Raw genomic sequence first — 18,790 nt, 5'->3', positions numbered from 1 at the left:
AAGTCCTCCCCGGCTCTCCCATCCCCCACCCAGACAGCCCCTACTCCATCACAGCAACCTACCAAAGGCAGCACATGAGCTGATTTTCAGTTGCACTCACACTGCCCAGGTCCTCGTCAGCAGTCCAGAGGGCTCTGCATTTTAATTTAATTTTAAATGAAGCTTCTTAAACATTTTAAAAACCTTATTTATTTTACATACAACAATTGTTTAGTTATATATTATAGACACTTATGGAAAGAGACCATCTAAGAATGTTAAAATGTATTACTGGCACGCAAAACCTTAAATTAGAGTGAATAAATGAAGACTCGGCACACCACTTCTGAAAGGCTACCAACCCTGATAGAGAGAAATATTTGGACTTCCAAGCTCAGACACTGTATTACTTAACCACTAATATGAAATAGATACATCACATGGTTTATCTAAAACGGGGGTCGGCAACCTTAGGTACGCAGCCCATCACGGTAATCCACTGGTGGGCCACAAGACATTTTGTTTACATTGACTGTCAACAGGCATGGACCCCTGCAGCTCCCAGTGGTCATGGTTTGCTGCTTCCCACAGCTCTCATTGGCCAAGAATGGCAAACTGTGGCCACTGGGAGGTGTGTGGAGGCCATGCCTGCATACGGTCAATATAAACAAAATGTCTCACGGCCCTACAGAGGATTACCCTGATGGACCACATTCCAAAGGTTGCCGACCTCTGATCTAAGAAGTTCTTTATATTTTCATCATATTTCATCAAAACTTGAAAAGCTGAAGAGTTCCCAAACAAAATTTTTTTTGAAGTAAAGCGTGTGTGTATGTATGTATAGTATTAAAAAGATATATAAAGATTGTAAGCTTTCTGGGGCAGGGACTGTCATTTTTACAGGTCGGTACAGTGCCTAACACAACAGGGACAGGACCTGATTGAAGATGAAGACTGTGAGCACCATAATAAAATACCTTAAACAAAAATAACTCCTCTCAAACATTAGTTTGAAAAGTAAAGGGCCAAATCTTCAGAGGTGTTGCACAATTCCTATTGAGAGGAGGAGCTTAGCAAATTATGCTGGTTTAGCTTAAGGTGTACTGTTATAAATAGATAGCTAAGGGTTAATGTTTCTTTTACCTGTAAAGGGTTAACAAAGGGAACCAAACACCTGACCAGAGGACCAATCAGGAAACTGGATTTTTCAAAGCAGGCTATGAGAAGGTTCTTTCTGTTCTTCTAATCTTCTGTTCCAAATTGTAAGTCAGGTAGAAAAACAATATAGGGGCTTTTATGTTGTTTTGTTGTATTATACAGTGGGTAGCTTTGCTGGAATGTTTTCAAATTGGATATCTTTTTATCAGACTGTTTATTCATATTTTTCTTATAAGCAATAGCCTTATTGTCATCTTGATACATAGAATTTTTGAATGTCTTTTTCTTCTTTTTTATATAAAGTTCTTTGTTTAGGACTTGTTTGGAGTTTTTCTCTCTGGGTAGGCTAAGCGACCGAAGGAAGGGGATATCTCTTTGTGTTAGACTCTACGGAGGGTAAAGCTCTGGCAGCACCAGGTTGTGGGAGGGGAGGGCGAGAGAGATCTTTGCTGTTTCCTTGTCTTGGGTTTGTCTCTTGTGTGGAATGAGGGGCATGCTTCTTGTATCTGTGAAAGAGATGTAAAGAGATTGCACTTTCAGTAACTCACAGGTTAGTCCAGAGAGGAAGTCTGGGTGGAGAGAGAGGGGGGAGAAGGGGGTTATCCCTTCAGTAGTCTCTGAGGCTATCTTGGAGTCTCAGGAAGTTGGGGGACCAAGAGCGAGGCAGGCGCTGTAATTCCTGTCTGGTGGCAGTGAGATAAGATCCAAGCTGGTAATTAAGCTTGGAGGTTCATGCTAGGCACCCACATTTTGGACGCTAAGGTTCAGAATTGGGAAAGATGCTTATGATATGTACATTTAAGTGAATATAGTTATGTGCAAAATGCAGTGTAGATACACTTATTTTGGTTAAATGGCTTGTTTATATTTGCTTAAGTCTTTGTATTAAGAACAATAACCAAAAAAGAAGAAAAAAAAACCACCACAGCCTTTTCCCACTGGTTTAAAAATCCATTTTGAACCTTATTTAACTTAACCCAGTGCAATTGCACTTGTTTTCAAGTCCTCCATTCCACATACTTGGCAAATATTAAGCTCTCCTCAGGATTTGGACCAAGGTATTTGAAGGCTGGGAAATTCAGAATCAAAAGTTCCACAAAATACCTTGACTCAGCTTCATCAATCCATTTCTGTATCCCTGACTACAGTATAAGCAAATTGATACAGGCGTACCTAAAAACTATACCTCATACATTTGAGGTAGGAGCTAAAAAAGTCACCTATAGGGGGCATGCACAATATATGCAACTGCCCAACCAAAACTCAGCAGCCACTCACAGACATTGGATAGCTGTATCCAGTTCCTCCACCTGAGCTGCTATCATGGTCTCCAGCTACAAAAGTATAATTCAGCTCAGTATTAGGCAGGTGAGAAGCAGGTAGGCGCTTCAAGCAGTGATCCACATGTAATACAGAGTCCAGCCCAGGCAACTAGACTCTGAGTGCCCTAGGAGGTAGAACAGCGTGGAGTGGGTAAAAAAGCAGATAAGTTACTACAGTACCATTTTTAATTCATGATATGACCCATCTCATCAGATCAGTCAGGAGGGACTGTATGGTATAAAAACCACATGCTTTCACATAGTACCCTCAGCATCTAATCAACCAATGTTCACTTCTAACCACTGCCCCACTCTAAGTCACAAAACAATCTACCTCTGTGCTACAGACTAGAAACACCATTATTTCTCTCATTTTCTTCCTAGGGTTGCTCTAGGACTCATCACTCACATACATCCAGATATCCAACTGGACACCACGCACTATACAAATATAGGTCTCAGACTACATAGTACTTGTTTCTGGAAAACAGGGCACACAAGTTATGTAATCTTCCTTGAGTCACACAGGAGAGAGTATGGGGTTGAGATGTGTAATTTTCCCATGAGTGTCCTCTGATTTTCAACGCCTCTAAGTTTGGTTGCCCCACTGGAGATGCTTAGGGCCTGCTTTTTGATAGGCACTGAACACTTGCTCTGTTTCACACCTCTCAGGAGCCTATGGAATTATAAGAACTCAGTGCTTTGTAGGGCACCCAAAAAATTAAGTCACCCAAAATCCATTCACTTACGATGAGGCAAGAACTAAAAATACAGCGTGAATTTCAGAAACCATTCTAGGATAAGTTTGCAGATCTGTCTCTTAGAAAAAAAACTTGTAAACTGAACACATTTGATATGAACATCACTGATTGACAACATGTAACTATGACTAGAAGGAAGATTACAAAACTTCAATGTTTTAGCTATCATTAAGTGCTACTTTCTCATCGTTATCTTAAGTTGGAATGTTTATCATAGACTTGTATCCACAAACAGATGGATCACAATCTAGTGTATGTGGAAAGAGTTATGGTGGTTTGTGAAAAGCTTCCTGTTAATACATCTATAGGATCTGATGTTAGAGGGATGTCAGCAGAATTTTATGGGTGTTACGAAGATAAACTGAGAAAGTACACATTTGAAACTCTTTTTTCATTCATACACTCTATCTCCTTCAATCAAACAAGACAATCATTTTGATTCCTAAACCTAGAAAATGTACATGATTTTCTTGGACCACTAGGTTTCCATCACATTCTAAAACAGAATACATTACTATTTTGCTTATCTTGTCAAACAGGTTACGACAGAACATACTATAGAGTCCCTGCTCCTTCTGAGGTCCATAGGAATTTTGCCTCTGACTTCAGCGGGGACAAGCCTAATTAATTTACATCTTTATTACAGGTATCTCTAATAATCAGAATTGGTTGTGACTGGTGATTATAGTGATTTCTCAAAGGAGGATGAACTATTTTATTTCTTCCTCCTTATAAAAACTGTTTTTCCACCTATACAGTTGTTTGGTTTTGGTCCTGTTTAAATAATATTTTCAAATAAAAGGACTTAAGTGTATTTGGGTTAATGTTACTCTAATCTCTATGGAGGTTTTATGTTGTTTTTTTAAAGTACTCCTGAGGTACGTGATACTCTATTCTTAATGGTTAATTTATAGCAGCAAGTTTTCTTGTAAAAATGACATTCAGACTCTGATGGTAGTTGTATATAATTTGTTTTCTAAAGTTTCTGGGTCTCTCGTTTGGAGAAAAAAAAAAAGTGACCTGCTCTATGTAATCATTATTAGTTTTAACTTGTAATTTCCTAGGTCAGACCCAGGTAACATATTTAAGGATAACAATTACAAGCAATTATTTTTTGCCCTACCACAGAAATTAAACAGCCTCAACTCTGGCTGAACTTTGTTAAATAAAATCAAAAATATATCTTTAAAATTATTTAATCAGCACTTCTTCAGCAATCTGTCCCATATATAATAGCCATAAATCAGTACACTTTTATTAAAGTGTAGTTTTATTTTCGTAACTCTTAGGGGGGGGTGGAAGGAAGAATCATAGAGTTACATGTTGTCAATCAGTGATGTTCATATCAAATGTGTTCAGTTTACAAGTTTTTTTCCTAAGTGACAGATCTGCAAACTTATCCTAGAATGGTTTCTGAAATTCACGCTGTATTTTTAGTTCTTGCCTCATCATAAGTGAATGGATTTTGCAAATGGAATTTATGTAATAATTTTGTTGATGACTCTCCTGCAATGCGAGAGACCAAAGTTCAAATTCCTTATACACTTCAGGCAGAGGGGATATCTTAACCCAGATTTTCCCTATTCCAATTGAGTGCCCTAACCACGGATGTAAAGCTTATGAGGGCAGTGGCAGTGCCACTACCACCACCAGCCACTGTGTGAATGTCACCTTAATTCCAAGGGGAAATAAAATTTGGCTGAAGCTACTCAGCGAATAGTTGTGTTGATTTTACAAAATAGTTGCAGTTCACAAAAAAATGCATTTTTCAATTAATTTGCCAAATATCTGCTCATCTCTCATCAAGGCTAAATTAGGACCCTTAAGCTTATTTGATGCCATACAAAAAATACTGAAAATAAAAATTTTAAAGTGACTTTTCTCATAAGTTTAATATCATTAATTTTTACCTTTGACTCATTCATTTATATCGAAATAGTTAAGAGCATGTTTAACGAAGCAAAAGATTAAAGATTGAATGGAGAGTCCAGTGCAGTTCTTAAGTAGATACCTCTTTCCTTTGTTAAATTTGTGGATGAAAATTGTGATTTGTTAGTTTTATTGGCAAACCATTTTATTTGTTGAATTCTTCAGAACAGTAATGGGTTGTGATTAAAGCAATTCCAAAACCTGTATGTTCATCAGTTCAGGAAACTCATTTATAATCACTCCTGTCCTTTGCTACTTCCAGTACAAATTTATGGACTGGGTTTTAGACAAAGTCACAAGGGTTTTATTCTGTTCTGAAGAATACAATAGAATCCAGATTCAAACAGCTACAAAAACTTAATTTTATGATAATTAGGCTGGGTTTGAAAGTGACTTGGAATGTCTGAATGACAGCAGAAACTGAAATTTGCTTTGCTTACATAGTAACTTTACTGCTGAAATTTAGTGGGACTCTTGCAGCACAGGTATTATGTTCTCTGGGCATGAACCTCTATTCAACAAGCAAGGTGCACTTGCTTTAGTTAAAGTAGTAGTCTTAAGAGGTAGCCCGATGTAGAGTGCATTATAGAAATCTAATCTAGAAACAACAAAGGAATGGAAAATTGGAGCAGGATCTGCATGTGAAAGCAATGATGCCGTTTATCTCACCAAATAAAGACAAAAAACAGGTATTCTAACTTACTTACATGCTTCTAAATTACATACCTTTTGTAACAGATGGTAGTCACACTCATTAATCAAAGGTATCGACATTAGTAAATTCTTCTGTGTTTTCACATGTTGTGTTATCCACATGTGATCCTGTTGAGCTTTAGCCAGAAAGTTCTTATCCAGACTCCAATCTCTAGCAGATATTGGATAATCCATTATCCCAGTGCTGCAGGATAGGTAGAGATGGAGACACAGAGCTGGTTTCATCAGCACACTGAAAGCATCTAATCCAAAATCTCCTTATTAACCCTCCCAGTGGCTTCGAACACACAGGGAAGGAGGGATAGAGGAGGAAGAGAGAGAACAGCCCTGATACAGACAAACAATTGTGTATCATAATTTGCTGTGAAGACACTCCAAAATTTTTCCACTTGCTCCTACTAGGGACTACAGGTACATCAACAAGACCTCGTGAACAATGGTATCAAAGGGGGCTAACAGATATAATAAAACATACTATATATGGACAACTTATTCTGATCAGTTGCTAGGTGGATATCATCAATCAGGGCCATAAAGATATGTTCAGACCCATATCCAACTCTAAAACTGAGATCAAACAAATCACAGAGTCTGAAATTGCCAGAGTTCTTCTGCCACTATCCTTTTCCAGATGAATTATATATAATTACACACACACACCAACCACCACTTGGGTCCAACAGTTGTCATGAGTTTCTGAGTCAGCCTAGAACTTTAACCCATCTGTGAACCCCTTTCAATAAAATGTCAAGTCTCGTGAACCCCCTCCTAAAAAATGAATGTTTCTAGGTATTTTCTCCTTTACCTGAGTATAAATTATAAAAGCAGTGATCCTGGAAATGTGTAATAAGCATGCCATATAAACAAATTTTATATGGCATGCTTATTACACACTAGTATTAATTATTAATCATTACAGTATGTATTACATTATGAAAGTAGCAACATTCTTCCAGGATCTCACTTTGAATAAGCCTGTTATAAGACAAGGCTCCTATGTTTCATCAAGGCATATCAGATGTGAAACAGCATGAAGATATTTAAGAAGCCAATTCAAAGAGTTCCTCCTACACAAGCATTCAGGGCTTGAGCAGTCCAGGCAAACAACACATTACAACAAAGCTTAATCTTGTTCTTCATAATAATTTTAAAAAACAATACTAGCTGCCCATTTAATTTTAAAAACATCAAAAAATATCCACCTCCCTTTCCATTTCTTATAAAGAGTCTTGAAGTTTACATCTCCTCAGTGTGATAGATATGCTTGCTTTGATCTGCTTAGCTCTTGGAAATCCAGGGGCTCTGGGCTGCTGGCCCCGTGCTGTCGAGGGTTCCTAGGGACAGCTCTCTCTGCCATTACGGAATTTTTCCCTGAGAACCCCTTGTAACATTTCTCGAACCCCAGTTTGGGAACCACTGGCCTAGAAGACTCTTCATTGAAGTCACTAAGAATCCTCAGCCTTAGTGACTCCATAGACAGTGAAGAACCTGAAAAACTGAGACAAAGATTCTCCAGTGAAGCACGGCACTCTGCATACAAGTAGTTTTATCCCATCAAGGAGTGAAACTGCTTCCCATTGTTTTAAATTAAATTAACTTTGGGGACTTACATATATACACACACATAATATAAACAGACTCCATAAAATGATGGGCACAGTCACAACTGCACAGGAGTCTCCATTCCATAATTTGGCATAGTCATCATAAATTAAACAGTTGAGCACCATGAAGAAGAGGACTTTTGTGTATCCTATATTGAAGCTGGCATGGCTACTCATGGTGAAATCTGAATAGAGGAAACACGCTGTCCTCTCTCAGGAAGGAATTTGTTAGGTTGGAAGTAGTAGGAGAGAGCTGTAGAGCTATCATGAACACATGAAAAGTAGAGGAAGTAACCAGATGGAGCATGACTCTCCTTTTGATTAACTCTATTCTGGGGTCCAGCTGATGTAACATGAGTAGAAAACATTTGGGCGACATCCCTTTAGTAAACAGAAGAATGGAATGTTGGATCAGAAGTTGCCACGACAGTTGGTCTGAATAACAGAGAAGCAGTGGGACATGGAGGTCAGGAGGCAGCTGGGAGGCAGAGGTGCTTGGCTGGAGAGCATGAGCACCAATCGGAGGCCCCAGATCCCAGGAACAGGCAAGGCAGTGCATCCGGCCTGGAGAAGCTGAATGGCAGATCCAAAAGGGATTCTCACAGTTGGGACTGAGAGGAGGGGAGGTTGGGAATGTGCAGCAAAGACGGCCACCTTCCGAAACACAGCTGACACAGCGCACCTGAACAAAATGCCTCAGCTTTGTGCTCAGGGTGACAAGAAGGCAAGTTAGTTATTTATTATTACATATCTGTCACCAGCAAAATCTTCCAACTCCTGTGAGCCCAGGCAGAAGCCACAGCGTCATGCCCGCCTATCTCTGCTCCAGGCAGCTGCCAGTGATTGGCCAAGGAAGGAGCCCATAGTGTTGTCAGAGCCTCAAAAATTATCAGCAGTGGCTGCACATGAGCCACCAAGCACATTATGTTAAGTGCAATGCTTTATGCACTGACTGAAGATAGTGTCACTCTTGGCTCAAGGGGCTCCACCTGACTAGGGAGCTCAGACGGCTTGTGATACACAGCCTGAGATATACATCTAGGATTTGTACTAGAGTTAGGGTATAGCCCCTGAGATTACCTGAAGGGATTTAGTTAGGACCTCAAACACATATTATCAGTTTATATATATAGGGATTTTATAATCTGCATAAAATTTAAGGAGGAACCCCGGTACATGCCCATTCATCTTCCCCTATGCAATACATGAGTCCTCCTCCAACTCTCTCAATCTTCCCATTTCTCACACCAGTTCTTTTCTTTCTCTCCTTCATCTCTACAGCAAATTCTCTCTCCACCACCAATTCCCCCCTCCCAGAAAAAAAAAATTATTAGTCATCCTTACCCCCAATCTTTCAATTCATTTATTACCCACTCATCCAATTCATCAGTCCCACTCCTTGCCATTTCTGCAGTATCCTCCTACAGTTGTTGTTAGCAATACCAAACATTTATACTATGGTAGCAATCAAAGACCCCAAGACCATTGTGCTGGACAATTGCCAGAGGACAATCCCTGCCCCAGAGGACTTACCATCTAAAAGTTTTCCTCCCACCATACCTCCTCAGTTCTTCTAGTTCACCCAGCCTTTCTTCTACCCCTTAATCCCTTCCTACTTTTATCCTTTTCCTGCAGATCATTCTGTTTTCCTTCTCACCTCATCTCCTTGCTGAGAAGTCACAGTAGCCCCTACTTCTATTTCCTTTGCTTTCAGTGCTTCCTCCTCCAGTTGCTTCTAGCTGGCTCATTAAAGGGGGAGGAGCTGAGGGCACAAAGAGTACTGACTAGCTGGCAACCAAAGGTGGGGAGGGAGTTTCATCCATCAACACAACCAAGAAAGAAGGTAAGGGTGAGTGCTCAAAAAAAGCTGGAGGTTAGGCAACTATAGATAGCAGTCACTGGTCAAATCATCCTCCCTACTCCATGAAGATGACTTCAAGCACCACTACCTGTGACAGCAGTATCCTTCAGAAGAGCTTATAAAAACCTCAACCCCTTGAAAGCAACATTACTCATTCTTCCAGCTCTCAGTTCCTATTCTGCCAGAGTCAAATTATTGATAATCTCCCGCAGCTGCCTTTGACTTTATCAGGATTATTGAGGCAGCTAATTCTGGCAAATGGGGTGGGCTAGGTAAAATGCTAATCAAGCCTAGCTTCAGTCCCCCCTGCCCATCCTTTTCCTATATGTGACTTTCTACAGGGGAGCTCCCATGAATACCAGGGAAATGCTGGTATTTAGTAAAAGTTAGTGTGTAGTGCCTATATAAACAGTGATTTCTAGAGAGAATTATGAATTTCATAACATTATAAATGATAGGAAATAAATGTAAGCATTGATGGTACTGAAAACTGCAAGAACAGTGATCAGATAGAGACACACATCCTTCTGTGAGAGGTTCCTAAACCGTTTTATAGTTTATCTCCCTAAAGATTGCTTGCTAAATCCTAAAATTAACATTTTTTAAATTATATTCAGGTGTTCTAGAGTATGACACAAATGTGAGGAAATTAAAGTCTTTATTGTAAAAATGGTGTAGTTGGGAAGTACGTTTAAATCTCGGGCAGGGCAACCTCTTTACATATTTTTTCTCTTGCTTGGTCAATCTTACTTTGTGCTCCGCAACCTAGAACTGCTCAATGAAACAATAATTAATAAGCATTAAACTTTCAATAACCAATACCATGTTCCGTTTTAGCCAAGCCCTAAGTAGAAACCTTTTTTTAATTTTATTTTAGCGGGAGCATGCAGCAACAACTAAAGTAGAGGTTGTCCAAGTGTTTCCTTCCAAAGGACCTTTTTCAGATCCTTCTCAAGCTTTCATCTTTCAAACCGAAATTTCTTAGGTTTGTGGTCTCTCCCATGGGGTACAAAATCTTTGAAGTTTTGAGCAAAAATGTTTTGGCCATTTTTGAGGGGCAACACAGTGATTTTCCACCCTGAAGTTAGCATTACAGTAGCAACTAGAGGCTGCATCAGAACTCCCAGTGTGCTAGGCACTATCTTTATTAAAAAAGGAAAAAAAAAACTGACATAATTAAAAATGACATTGCTAACTCTTTTTGAACAATCCTCGCACTATTAGGACAGGAACTTGAAATTTGATAAGGAAGTAATGCCAAAGCTGCCTATGTCTTCTGGAAGTCCAATGATAATGTGTTTTGCTTTGGCTTACTTCATGGATGCTCACTAATTTAATTTTTTACTGACACCAAAAATCTATTATATCAACTATCTCTCAGTGCATGTGTGTGCACCACACCTATATTGTTGCATATGATATTGCATGAGGAATATGGAGTCTTCCTTCACTCTGTATAGTCTACTATGTGTGCTTTTTCAGGTGATAGAGAGGACAAATGGTCCTCAGGTTAGGGTTCTAGCCTAGGTCTTAAGAGACCAGCGTTCAGTTCCCTGCTCTGCTACAGGTTTCTTGTGTGACCATGTGCAATTCACCTAGACTCTGTGCCTCAGTTCCTTATCTGTAAAACAGAGATAATTTCACAAGGGTGATCTGATGATAAATATACTGAAGATTGTGGAAACACTCAGAGATTATGGTAAAGAGGCTGCACATGTATCTAAAATAGGAAAGAGCTCCATAATACATAAAAAATGTGCACCAGCACACAAATGAATACAAAAGAAGGCAATATTAACATTGCCTCCTTGTTTGTGCAGGACACTGCTGTTTAGCAAATAGTTCCACCTCAAAAAATTTCTTAGTTTTATCAGTATTCCTGCTAAAACACTTAGGGGATTCCACTTAAAAACTACATTAGAAGTGTAAAGTGAATAATTCAAGTCAGGAAATACCAAATATAAGGTTGCATGTGACTGATCCAAATCCCATTGAATTAGGTGTGAATCAGTCCACTGACTTCAGTAGGAATTGGATCTGACCTCAGTTGCATAACATCATGCAAAATGGTTTTGCTCCCATATCAGGGGCATATTTCTTCATGGATGGTGGCAAGTACACAGAAATCTACTTCCTAAATTCAAGATATGCTCTTTATTCCAAATGTCTTCTATTAGTTTTCACTTTTGTCCTGGGTTTTATTTCCCAACCAGTGACTTAGCTATGGTGTGATTTTAATTTCCTTATCACTTAATCTCAGTTTTCAAGGAGATGATACTTATCTTTGTAAAAGTGACTTGACATCTTTGGATGAAAGATAAGGGGTGAAATGCTGCTCCATTTAAAGCAATGGGCATCTGGAAACTGATTTTAGTGGGGCCAGAATTTAACTCACAGTATTAAGTACATTAAGTATTTATAACTAACAAGCATCCAAACATTCTAATACTGTGCCAGTTTCTCTTGGTATTATTATGGTTTTGATAAGTTGTTACAGTTTTAATTTTTAATAGTCATTTTTAATAGTCAGGTAAAACCTTCTAAAATAAGTTTGCGTGTTTGCCAGTAAAGATATATTTAAGCAAAAAACCCAAACAACTATGTAACATAGATGCTGGGAAATACCAAGAAGCAACTTTCAGCATGGTGTAAAAATGCTAAAATAATTTCCTTGACTTTTCTTTTTTTCCTGAAGAGCTCAAACCTAGCAATACTATTTAAAATACATATGCTTTTAAACAATTTAACAACTGATATACAAATTAAAAGTATCCTATTACAAACACAGAACTGGACAAAGTATCCACAAACATACTTTTTTGCAATATATCAAACATGAATAGAATAACTAATAAACAAATATTATACTGCCAGATAAATACATTATGGTGATATTATATGATCATACAGAAAATGTAAGATACGATATATTTTAGGTACAGAAATTGCACGCTATATTTTGATAAGTGAACACAAAACTACTTCTCCATCTATTTCTGGTATGTAGTAGAATAATTTTCCTCTATATTATTCTATAAAATACAGATTTCTGCCCTATAAAATACACACTAAGAAACTTAAGCTCTTTTTTTCACTTTCTAGATCCAGAATATCCAGTTAAATAAAGCTATGTTTAGTAAATACATATATATGTCAATATAATCATGTTTTGAGCACTGCCAATGATTTTCTAGCTTTTTTTAGTGTACAAGGATTATAAGAAACTACAAATTACAAGAGAAGCAAATTAGAAATTAAAAAAGAGAAATTACAAGAAAGCAATCAAAAAGTGTCATAGCAGGACTGCTAAACTTTTTTAAAAAATTAAATACTCAATATCTTCTTGGAACTTTGCTTTTACATAGCATCCTAGTTATAATCATGGCACTTTTTATCTCATCAACATTTTGTTCCTGGAATCAAAAGTTGTCAAATTTCTATCACTCCCAGCCTTTGGTCCTACAAAGTGAGGAGGGAAAGTTTCCCTTAATGGTGGCTTCAGGAAGAAAAACATATGTTAAATCAAAAGCATACTGTTATCAGAGTAGGGCAACAAGGGAGACTGTAGATTATCTGATAGGCTAACAGTCCAAATCAATTGTAATTTCTACAAAGTTCCTAACAATTAAGCATGGAAGGAAGAGAAGAGAAGGAAGAGATTTCAGATGCTGATTTTAAAATCATTAAAATACTAAAAAGAAAGTGATTAAATCTCCAGGAGATTCCCACTTGGAGAATTTCAGCTTTTTTAAAAAATCAAATGTTTCAGATTTACTCTAAAATAAGTGTAAAGTGAAAGTTTAATTGATGTATTAATAACTTCTGCTCAGATACACGTTTTTCGACTGTGTGTTTGTCCCGTCTAATCATCGGCTTGTTCTAAATTATATGATAACGTAAATTAGCAAGTGGTGCAAAACGGTTTGATGTCCAGCAGGGAGTAAACTGGGAATCAGCTAAATCACAGGAAAAATGAGACCAACATGTAAGTAAGGGTGGGAAACATGTATTTTGTTCGGGGGGAGAGAGGGAAAGAGTCTTTGAACCACTATTTCTCCTTTATTCTCGTGTTTCGTATTTCGACAGCGTTTTATTTTAAATCCCCCGCACTACTTAACTGCCTGACCCGGAGCACACGGGATCTCCCTTCCACAATGGGAGGAAAGCCACGCCAGGGAGCAGCCTCAGCCAGCGCACTAGCGAACAGCAGCAGCAGTTGTGCGTGGAGCATGTGCGGCGCTGGGGGACAGGGCGGGACGGCACCCCTCGAGCGGACCCCAGCGCTCAATAGCATCGCGCGAGCCCTCGGCGAACAAAAACCCTCGCAGAGCCGCTGCGGGACGCGCATCGCAGCAAGGAGCCGGGGGGGGGCACCGTGAACCTCGCCCCCTCCCCCCGGCAACCACCGCCTGCGCCGGCAGGATGCGCCCAGCGGGATCCCGCGCCCCCCCGCTCCAGGGAGAAGAGCAGGGGGGAGGGGGAGAGCGAAAGTTTTTGTGGGCGGGCGGGGGGAGAGCTGTGCAGCCGGAGCGCGGCAGGGGGAGGGGGCGAGGCCGGTGATTGGGCGGCGCTCGGAATCACTTTGTTTTTTATGCTAATGAGGGCGGAGCGGGGCTTGTGGATATTTACGTTGAGGCGGGAGCCGCCGCCCTTCATTCACCCACATGGTCTGCGAGCCCGGCCGCCAGCGGCGGACCTGCCTTCGCGCCACTTCACTCCAACCCCCCCTGCTGGGTCCCGCGCTGGGTGCGGGGGCGGGGAGGGGGCCGCGAGCGGAGCGGGGCGCCGGGCCTGGGGCGGGGGGAAGATGGTGGCGGCCGTTGACGGGTGAGTGTCGCGCCTGGCGCTGACGGGGAACCTGTTGTGCGCGGCGCCGGGGGGAGCAGGGCGCATGGCAGCCGCGGCGCCGCCCGAGCTCTCGCACGGGGCGGGAGGGGCCGGGATGAGGGAGATTTGAAAAGCGAGTGCGCCGCGCGCTACTGCCGCCGCGCCTCCCCCAGGTGCCCGCCGAGCGGGCCGGGATCCAGCCGAGGAGGCCTGGCCGGGAAAGTTTGTGCCGCGGCCCGGCAGGCGCGGGGGAGAGCGGGCAACCGGGGAACAAAGCAGCACGTGGGGCAGGGGCCGCGGCGGCCTCGCTCGCCGCCCACGCCGCGCCGGGACAGCAGGGCAAGCTGGAGGCGCGGATTGGGCGCGCTGGCGGTGCGAGAGATGGCAGCGCGGCGGGCTCTGAGCGACCTCCGGGCCGGCCCACTCCGCATGGGCTTTTTGTTCGAGGAGGCGGGGGGCGGGCTCTGCTCCCCCGGGCGGCGGGGGGATCGGTGCGGGGGACCGGGCCCCTCGTGCCCGGGCGGGATGCGGGCTCCGGGAGCCCCGCGCGCCCGGCGCTTGCACCGTTCCAGTCGTTCGCTCGGTTAATTTACGAAATCGCGGCTAGCTGCGGGGGCCTCGGCGGCGCCATTTGCCGGGAGGGAGGCGAGGGGGAGCAGGCGGGGGACATGGCGGCTGCGTGCTGGGGCGATTGTTCTTTGCAGCGCCCCGAGCTCGCGTGTGGGCAGTTGGCGCGCCCACGAGCCCGGTCTCCTTCGCGCTCTCCCCCCACGGCCCCGGGCGGGCACGCCCCGTGTGGGCAGCTGGGGCCGGAGCGCGGGGGCGTCCGGCGTAGCCGGGCTGTGACCTCCCCAGTGCCGCGGCCGCGCCCCCTGGGCGCGCAGGGGGTTTGGCAGCCCTGTTGTTCCCCAGCGAGCACGTGCTGCGGGGTTGCAGGGCCCGGCCCGGCCCGGCCCGGCCCGAGGGCTGCAGCACATGGCGCCGGGGCTCTGCGCCAGCCGGGCGCACCTGCCCTAGCACTAGGGATCTGCCGAGACATCTCAGTGCTGCGCGCGCTTCCCTGTCGCCATTGCCCCGCGTGGAAAGGCCAAAACGGTGGTGGTCAGCCTGCTACAGGTTTACCCGATGTCTCTGGCGGTGGAGCGGGAGAGAGCTCCCTTCAGCATTTAAACACGTTGGGAACAGGCGGGGCAGCCATATACTGGGATCGATGGGCACGGGATAAAACCACAGATGTATTTTAAGAAGAGAATGTTTACTGTCTCTTTAGCCTGAAGGTAGGAATGGGTAGGAAAACATTAATCGCCTAAGTTTTGTGGATTTGTTTACAATTTCTACGAAAAGCAAATGCATTTTGATGATCATATCTTTGCAGTATCAGTGCGTGCAGCAAAACATGGAAAGGCTTTGGATGTTGCAGCAGGACTTGCATGGAGCTATCAACATTTGTAGTTAAAAAGGGTAAGTTTCTCAAATTGCATGTTTCCTGTAGTTTGTAATAGCTTTGAAATGTTTGTGAGTAGCTGCAGTTATTTAAGAGTATCATAAATTACATCATGAGCCAGAAGATGGGTTTAGAAGATATCTACAATTCAGATAGTAGTGTTTGGAGTCCATTGTCTGATAAAAGGAAGAAAATTAGCTTAATTTCAAGGCTTTGGATGTTTTGTTTTACTGTACTGCCTCCAGATTACTAAAAACTATTCATTGTGTTTACACCTGCTACTCTACTGCTTGTTATCTGTCTAATGACAGAGTAAATCAGCCAACCTGAGGCTACTCCAATAATTCCTCTTTACATCTTTAACAGATGCCATCTCTGTATTCAGTTCAACAAATAATAGAACTATTAAATTTTAGATATCAAGCACAACTTTCATTACGACTTGAAGAACAAAATGGCCTACAGACATTAACTTGATAGGTAATGAGTCTTCATGCTGATATGAAGACTGTATTGTGAATTAATTACGCTGTAGCATACTTTCTGACTTTAAATACTTCAGTATCACTTTTATTGTGCTGGAATTGCATTTTAAAATCTGACCTGACTACTTAAGGAACTATTGCCTGTTGAGACATGGCTGTTTGAGCAGCTTCTAGTACTGTACAGTTAAGAGATTATAATGGATATCTATTTTTTATTTGTATTAGTAGCTCTGGCTGTATAATAGAGAATTCTCAGGTGTAATGCTGATTACTGTAGGCTAATCTCAATCAAGATTTAAAACCACTAGGAAATCAATTCCTTTGAATTGAACATCAAATAGTGCAGTGTAACTGCTTGTGCTTTGCATATTTGTTGTATTTATTGTTTGAGTACAGTTATAGCAGAGACATCCACTGAATTATTAAATTTGTTGTGTTTGAATGCAGGCAAATGTTTAATTTTGTTCTGTTATTTTGAATTTTTAAATGTTAAATTAATTTCATAGTGTTTTGAAGTTCTTTGTATAAACTTGATGGAATTCATGTAACTGGTGGGAGAATGGGGAAGAGCAAAAATGTATTGGTATTGCTTTTACCCTGTCATCCCTTCTCTTCCCCCCCTCATGTTTGTTTTTGAACCCACTTGTTAGTCTGTAGTTTGGATTGTTGTACTATGCTGAGCACTGTAATTCATTTGCTTTTAGGCTAGTTGGTGCTGTCTTGTTACATATTAGACTTATTCAAAGTCTGATCAAGGCATTCATTTTGTTCTCCTCTTTCAGCAGGTGCAAATTAGACAACTTATCTTGGGGAGCTACTGAAGATCTGATCATGTCAGAGTAATGTCAAAGTGCTTACAGTGCAGGTAGTGATATAAGAACCTACTGCAGTGAAGGCACTTGTAGCATTATATTGACAAGTGCCACTGGATATCTTGCAGAACTACAGAAATTTTCAAGGTACAATGTGGTATTAAGTGCTTTTTGTTCTAAGGTGCATCTAGTGCAGATAGTGAAGTAGATTAGCATCTACTGCCCTAAGTGCTCCTTCTGGCATAAGAAGTTATATCTTCATCCAGTCACTCTGATTGATTGAGAATATAGATGTTCCAATAGCTGCTCAGCAGTCCTCTGTTAGTTTTGCATAGTTGCACTACAAGAAGAATGTAGTTGTGCAAATCTATGCAAAACTGATGGTGGCCTGTTATTGTCTACATCAAGAAAGTGAATGTGTTTTACTGCTTGTTTATGTATTTTGGTGGTCTTGCTTTCATAGCAGTTCCTTCAGTTTAGTAAATGACAGCTCCTGTGGTACTAAAGTGCTTATAGTGCAGGTAGTGTTCAGTAATCTACTGCATTATGAGCACTTAAAGTACTGCTAGCTGTAGAACTACAACTTCAGCATGCCTTCCTATCAGACTAACTTGTTTTGTTTAATTGAACACTGTTCTCTGGTTAGTTTTGCAGGTTTGCATCCAGCTGTATGATACTCTGCTGTGCAAATCCATGCAAAACTGACTGTGGCAGTGACAAGTCAGTGAATAAGTGAGGAAAGTTGTACCCCTTTCTACACAGGTTGGGATCAGTTGCAATGCTGTGTGTGCCTATAGTATTGCACTTGTCCCGGCCTGTTGAGGTTGGTGGGGACACAGGCTGCAACATCTTCAGTAGTTTATTTTAGGAAGTTACACTGCATTTTTCCAGAAAATCTGAATACCTAGTAACTTGTTTTCTGAACTGTTCCATGTAAACTAATGTATGGCTGGACATCAAATGCTACAGACATTTCTGTATTTGTAAATTGTCTTATTGTGTACTTACTAAATTAATGTGTAATAACAGAGTCTCGTTTTTTCTTTTGTGGATTCCTCCTGCTGTATTGAGTGCTTGCTTACAAAACAGTTAATCCTCAGTAGCCATGCTGAAGGGAAAAATGGGTCAAAAAGCTTTTAACTTTCAAGACTCTTCATGCAAGCTTTACTTAGGCTAGTCTAAGTCTGTAGGTGACACTAAAATTGCATAAAGAAGTCTGCATTTTGTCTTAGGTGTTTAGTTCACTTGTAAAATTGTCATATTTTTAAGTGTTTAAACCTCTGTTCTAAATCGGCAATAGAACAAATATGTAATTCTAACTTAAAATTCCATCCAAAAATCCGTCACAGGTTCCAGAATACCAAGCTTACATCTGAAAGGCTAAATCTGTCCTTCACTGATACTCTGGAATCGTCTTTTTATATGATCATACAACAAATGTAATGTATTACACACCTTTCTACAACCTTACATTCGTGTATAGTATCTCATTTCTGTGAATGTGTCTCAGTCACATAAATACTAAGTAAAACATGAATACAGTGTATTACATATGTAAAAATGAAAGGGGAGCATACCTAGGCCATCTAAATTACCTTTTGTAATTAAATGCTTTATGCTTTTGAATCCCATCTAAGAAAGATGATTGGGTGAAAAAGTATATGGTAGCTTGCTAATTGAAATAGACACATTCTCTCTAAGGTAGGTAAGTCAATAGATAGATTGAAACATTACACTTTCCCCTAAACTTCACACAGTTCTGGTTGTGCAGCCCAGTATCAGCTTCAAAACAGGATTATCAGAGATTTAAAGCTACTAGAATAAAGCCAATTTGTGTTCCAGTGTAAATACTTGTCATGTATGGCTATTGTTTCAATTTGAAACTTTTGATCCT

The 18,790-nt window shown here is 41.3% G+C and overlaps 1 long non-coding RNA gene across 3 annotated transcripts; it reads left to right on the top strand.

Moving 5' to 3' along the window:
• The first annotated feature begins 13,862 nt into the window (after nt 1-13,862).
• Nucleotides 13,863-17,922, top strand: LOC116819711 (uncharacterized). 3 transcript variants are annotated; one of them, XR_012655005.1, is made up of 3 exons: nt 13,863-14,155; nt 15,531-15,616; nt 16,870-17,922. It is a non-coding gene; the product is annotated as an uncharacterized LOC116819711 (long non-coding RNA). The 3 variants fall into 3 exon arrangements; XR_012655004.1 differs by lacking the exon at nt 16,870-17,922 and adding an exon at nt 16,016-16,404; XR_004372468.2 differs by having other exon boundaries at nt 13,864-14,155; nt 16,867-17,922.
• The last annotated feature ends 868 nt before the right edge of the window (nt 17,923-18,790 follow it).

The sequence above is a fragment of the Chelonoidis abingdonii genome, chromosome 1 (genome assembly GCF_003597395.2).
Source record: "Chelonoidis abingdonii isolate Lonesome George chromosome 1, CheloAbing_2.0, whole genome shotgun sequence".
NCBI classification, from domain to species: Eukaryota; Metazoa; Chordata; order Testudines; family Testudinidae; genus Chelonoidis; species Chelonoidis abingdonii.
Note: the sequence above shows the minus strand (reverse complement) of the source record. Positions and strands in the feature narration are given on the sequence as shown.